A 6,880-nucleotide genomic window follows, 5' to 3' on the forward strand; every position below is an offset into this window, starting at 1 on the left:
GTGATGTATGTCAGAGAGTGTTTTGCCTATGTTCTCCTCTAGGAGTTTTATAGTTTCTGGTCTTACATTTAGATCTTTAATCCATTTTGAGTTTATTTTTGTGTATGGCGTTAGAAAGTGTTCTAGTTTCATTCTTTTATACGTGGTTGACCAGTTTTCCCAGCACCACTTGTTAAAGAGATTGTCTTTAATCTATCATATATTCTTGCTTCCTTTGTCAAAGATGAATCGGCCACCGTTAAAGTATAGTTTAAAACTAATTCATTATCTTAAAAATGGGTAAGTAACAAAAATGAGTCAAGCATTTATCCTACTTTTCTTATTTGAACCAAACAAAAGGTAGTGTCTCTTTAAAATGTATACACAATTAATGAATTAACAACCTACTTTGAGAAAACGAAATTGAAAGATAAATACTAAATGCAAAACCAAGGGGAAAATAAGTTGAAATATGACTAGAACAATGGAAGATTTCAAGGATGCAGTCAATGACTATGGCTAACAGTGGGGCTGAGGTGCCAAAATACAAATATCAGCTTTAGGGAAAAGAATCATCTGAGACTGCCAAGAGAAGTATGAAAGGAATGTCAGAAGGGCTATGAAATAATGCGTCAAATATAGGATATGTAGTTTTATTGGGTAGTCTAATCTCTCTTAAATTAGGTCAAGTCACCCTCTGATAGAGACCATAAATTATTTGCAAGGAATATAGAAAAAAAGCAGAGGGAAGAGGCCACAGCTTGTTGGATACTACTGTTGACTGTTGACTGTTGACATGCTATGGATTTAGGAGGCAGAGTGTGAGTGTGTGTGTGTCTAGGGAAAGGCAGGGTCAGGGGAGAATAAAGAAAACTGCAAAACTAATAAACTGCAAGTGGTAAAGTATCTGTAATAGGTACTGGAAAGGGCATTCTTATGATGGATAAACCATAGAATTCTACCCAAAAGCCTGGATGAAACAAAGACACTGGGATGGTTGGAGATACCAGTGAAGGGCAGAGAAAAGCAAGACTGGTAGGCAAGATTGGCTGGGAGAGATGCCATGTACTCATTCAACATTAACCAAGAGTCTAACTTACCAAACTGCTGAATCCAGTAGAGAAGTTCCTAGAACAATAAGGGCCAGGTGTTAATATGACTGTCTGGGACTACAAAGTAGTTAAACTGAAGAGTTTGAAAAAGGGGAACAAGAAGAGTGTTATGACGTTAGCAAAGGATTTTGATGTTAAAGGGATGCACAGGGATATAGGAAAATAATAGCTATTGGCTTGTTTTTGTATTCTTCATTCCTCAAAGCTCCAAGAGAGGTGTAGCCATATTGTCAGCTGTATTAAATTCATATCTATATTACTGATGATGCGATAGCTTGCTATTTTGATCCAAATCTGGGGAGAATAAGAGCTATTAGTGTACACTTTTACTACTGCCATATTTTAATACTGCATTTTTGAAACAACCAAAAAAACCCACTTAAATAGACAGTACATCTTATTATTCAAATCTTTTGTAAAAGAAAAGCCTGCTACACCCACAAATGTGCCTAGAATACATCACATCATGAGCAAAATACATTAGGAAGTACGTGAGCATTGTACTAACCATCCGAGAAGGGGATTTTTTGAAAATGCAATGACAGAGGTTGTAGTAACTTTCCTTTGAACATGTGCTAACTTCTGCTGTCTGTTGTTCTCATTTGTCAGGTTTCTTAATGTTCCTCTTAATAGTGTCTTTATTTAGTTCTCCCAAAGGAATATCAGCAATTTCTGGGAGCAAGAAGAAAACTTTCTGTCAATTCTGCATAATGACCAAAACAGAGTGATTGAATCCCTTAATTGAAGCTCTAAGGTTCATAATGTGAGGCATATCAGACCCTATTCACTGTGAAAAGGAAACAGCGAGTGGATGTTCATGTAGGCAGTAAGAACAGAGACCCAAGTCATTTTGTCTTTATTTGCTTTATTTTCCTGAGGCTTACACAATTCACAAGGGATTCCCCCTCAACTCTGTAATAGCCAAAGGGTGATGAATGGAAAAAGGGAAAAAAAGACAAAATGTAACTAAAATAGAAGCACACAAAGTCTGCATATAGACTGAGTTTTATAAGCCCATAATTTCATTAGCTCACAAAACTGCCACCAATCCTGTGACCTCACTTGTTGGCATCACAGCAAAACTACAGCTGTTGAATGGGCAACTGTAGTTATGGGATGCGTGGTGCTGATACATTAGTCAGATTTTCAAAGACAGCTAATTTTGAGTCTATACTCAAAGTGTTTAGTCCCCAAATCTATGGGTATCTACTTATATGACTGACCAGTACAGGAAATATCCCAATGCTGTCTCAGAGATATGGGTGAAGATCACAGCTTCCAAGTCACCTCAATGCCTAAGTGGTCACTTTGCTCTTACCCTTCTTAAGGTATAATATCTGTGTCACTTGGAAGACACTGGAACTAAGTTTGCTGACTCTGGATGCCTCTCAACTCTCAATTGATAAAGCTTCATCTCACATTATTGAATCCAACTTGAGAAGAATCAAGCTAAGAGCAGCAACAGAAGCTCAGAGAGCATATGTAAGAACAGTAGAAATCTTATTATCTTATTCAGAGTTGATGGTTGACATGCTAACTTTTAAAAATTTTTTTTAATTTAGGTTAAAGGAAGAAAAATAACTTTAAATTAATTTATTAAACATTTTACCTTAAAAAGCAAATATATGTTCATTCAATAAATCTAATATTAATTTGTTAGACACAAATTAATTGGCATGCAACTTTCATATCTAGTTCCTCCACGTTTGTTGACTGTTGTCAGTTCAGACTGTGGTTCAGTGTACTATGCAGGGACATTTTTTTGGTTACAACATGAGTAATTTTGCCTCTTGATTTGTTCTTTACTTCATATTCAGCTCCATCTCTTCTTTTGGCATGCATAATTTCTACATTATTCACATTTTCATTTTCCTATAAATTGTCACCCTCAACCCTATGTTACATAGCATCCTCCTAAAAATCACTAGAACCCTTGATTTGTTTGAGATCAGGGAACTAATAAATCATGCCCTTTATTATTTTCTTATACATTTAGATTTTCTGCAGTGGTTGTCAAGTTCAGACCAGTTTTCTCCAAGATGCAACATATGCTGAACTGGAAACTATTTTACTACAATAGTATATTATAAATAGTATCTATCACATTAATGACTCAATAATTCTGCACTAACTACATTTTTATCTTAAACTTTTTCCAAAATAAAAGTCAAAAGCTTCCACTTGTCTTATTTGATAAACACTTCAGAATTCCTTAACCCATCACTGACTAAATCAAACAGATGATATCTGCTGGGGAAAACATCCCCTACACAGTCCTTAGCTGGCAGCTCAGACGGTAAAGCGTCTGTCTACAATGCAGGAGACCCGGGTTCGATCCCTAGGTCGGGAAGATACCCTGGAAAAGGAAATGGCAACCCACTCCAGTACTCTTGCCTGGAAAATTCCATGGACCGAGGAGCCTGGTAGGCTACAGTCCATGGGGTTGCAAAGAGTCAGACATGACTGGGTGACTTCACTTCACTTCACACAGTCCTTAAAATGGGAATGTAAAGGAGTGATAGCTAAAAGAATATAGTTCTTTTAGTATTTTTTTCAGGTAGCTTTCTTTAGAAAATGTACAACTTCATAAAAAAAAAAAACTCTTTGTAGAATTCATCCATGCCATATTTTGTGAGCTGTTGTAAACCAGTAAACTCATAGGTTTTAAGTGCTCTAGGATTTGTGGCTTGGTCAATTACCTCAAGTAGCAACTTTTAAGCTTCAGGTGGTAGCCTGCAGGCCACTGCTCTAGTGTTTCTTGGGCTCTTCATGATGCACATTCTACTTTTCATGTAATTGTTTTCATAAGCAGTGTCTTACACTTTGGGCCCATTTATCAATATTGTAAAAATATTCACCTATAAAATATTTTGATAAATGTTTCACTAATCTGTAGACTACTAATCAACAGACTGTTCATTGGATAATTTCTCCCTTCTATTGCCCAATATGTGACATCTTAATTTTCTTCCTCTATCCAAGCCATCTATTTGCTATAAAATATTTGCTGCCAAACTTCTGATATAAAACCAAGACTTTTCTTTAGATATAAATCCACCAACTAGAGTATCACACTCACATGAGCTGCACCTAAGACACTGTCTATGGTTTCCAGTTCACACATAAAGTAAAGTAAGGTAAAGAAACTTGCCAGTACTCTAGGAAGAGAACACTTCTGGACTTGTGATATTTTCCAGCACTAAACATCTAATTTGACAGCATTGGGCGTGCCTTTGAGTTTTTCTAAAGTATTCAACATAATTTTCATAAAAACAACAACTCGTTACTTATGCTCATAATTCATCAGTTTACATAATATATAACCACAGTCCATAGTCAAAATATCAAGTAAAATTGGCATAAACAGGCTTGAGAACAGACTTGATTCACCATCGGTTTGTGACTCAAATTACTAGCTCAGAAGTGCCTAAGAAAGAAGCTTTTTGGCTGCAAACACTCACCATGCAGTGAGCACTACTCAACATGTCTTATGGAGGGAATATTACACTGGGGCCAATTTTTAATTCTTTACTCTCCTGGTAACTAAACTGTTTCCACAAATATGATGCTATGATCAAATAGTCATGTTGGTACCCTAATATGACATTTTGGGGCCTAAGTTCCAATTTGGGAGTCACTCTCAACAATTTGGGGCCTAAGACAGTATCCAGGAGAATCCCAAAATAGAATACTTATCTTGGAACTGAGCCCAGAGTAAATTTTCAAAAGGAATGGGGTAGGTCAAACATGTGATGTTACAGTACTTGGAATACAACCCCACAGACCAAACCATTTTGGAAATGATGCCAGAGCTGAAATTACAATTTGAGAGAGATCCATGTTTTAGGATGAGCTATTTCAAGAGGAGAAATAAACTGTGCAACAATATGATAGCCGAATGAGGTAGTATAAAAAACTCCCATGCAAAGTTATAAATAAAGCCACATTTTTTCAGAAATTAGGCACCAATGAAAAAGTGGGAAATAGGAGTCAGTCATCCTGCTCAGGTTACTTCAAGGTCTCTACATTACATTAAGTTAGCATTACACAGTTGCAAAATATGCCAGCCACTCTGTTTAGTACTTCATACTGACTACCTTGTTTAACCCTTATAATTACCTCACAAAAGTGGGTTTTCCAGATGAGGAAACTACCATTTTCCTAGGTGCATAAAGTTAGCAAAAGACTAGGATGGGTACTTGAGTTCAAAAGTCATATCTTCCACTCTGCTATCCTGCCCCTCAATGACACTCCAACCTGCTCAAAACTTCCTTCCAGCATCACCAAGAAAAACTCAAATCACCACTAACTAACAAAAATCAAACCTATCTGCACATATAATTATTTTGAATTATTTCCATCTTTGGAAACTTTCTGAAAACCCCTTAATGATAGGTTACTTTGGATGTTCAATGGTGAGCACCAAAAGAAAAAGCCACAAAACATGCAAATTAAAACAATTCTGTGTTATCAAAAGTATAAATAAGAAATTAGAAAAAAGAAACATATATATAACAAGTGGAATTCTTACCAACATTAATCATAGCCTCTCTACTATTCACAGAGGTTTGAATTCATACTTATTCTTACTAATTTTCTCACTTTTTAGGCAGCAATAATCACTGCTATCACCTGGTACCACCACTCTGAGTCTATGGAATTTCTAGAAAGATTTATCACTTTTCTTTCTGGGTCAATTAACAGAACAGTTTGCAATACTTCTAAATCATTTTAAGAGACAAAAGTTGAATTTAAATATCAGGGGGAAAAAAAAAAAAAAAACAAAGGAAAAGGTAGCTTTACCAACACTTTTCCTACAGCATTTTTTAAAATGAGAACAGACCACAAAAACACCACACTCCACATATCAACCCAGAATTGTTACAAAGCAGTTAACCTTTTTTTATTAAGACTAAATTCAAAGAGAAGTCATTTCTGTATTTTATCAAGAAAAACTGACACACACGTTATTTTGTTTTTGGCCGCTGTGCAGCCAGCAGGATCTTACTTCTCCAACCAGGGGTCAAACCCAGGCCCTCTGCATTGGGAGGTTGGAGTCTTAACCACTGGACTGCCAGGGAAGTCTCAAAACTTAAAAATCCATGGAGTAGCCCCTATTCACCACAATTAGAGAAAGCCCGCACTCAGCCACAAAGACCCAGGGCAACCAAAAATAAATAATAAGGTAATTTTTAAAAAATTGATGGAGACTGGTTCCACTATACACAGAGTCAAAAAAAAGTTTATGGCTGTGTAATAGCATCTTATGTTTCCCCCAAAAGCAAACCTTAAGATAAAGCTATAGGCAGTCAATTTGAGAAGTGGTCCCAGAAGGCACCAGTGAGGAAGTGGGGAAAAGAAAAAATCACATAAGGGTGCATTGCTGAGCAGATTGCCTGACAAATGCCAGGAGCACAATGCTGCTGAGACCCTCCAAGACTTCTGTAACACATGCCCCAAAACCTACGTGCGTGAGGCCTGGGAGGAAGGGTATTTATCTACTAACTTTTAGCCCTCATTGGCTGAGGGTTGAGCACGAAACCAATCCCACCCTTATAGGCTGCACCTGTGCCCAGCCCAGATGCTACAGAGCCAGAGAAAGCCCTCAGGTGGGGGCTGTTAAGATGAAAAGCCTGGCATACCTAAGACCGACCTCAGTGCAGGTAAATATAGATGGGCTGATAGAATACTATGGGATATCAACAATGCCTGTCATGGCTGGTAATGAGCAGTTTTTCTTGAGCTTTCTCATCTTGAGTATGGAATTTGTTTTTCTTTTTTTTTTTTTT

The sequence above is a fragment of the Bison bison genome, unplaced genomic scaffold, assembly GCF_000754665.1.
Source record: "Bison bison bison isolate TAMUID 2011002044 unplaced genomic scaffold, Bison_UMD1.0 scf7180017864297, whole genome shotgun sequence".
Classification (NCBI taxonomy): domain Eukaryota; kingdom Metazoa; phylum Chordata; class Mammalia; order Artiodactyla; family Bovidae; genus Bison; species Bison bison.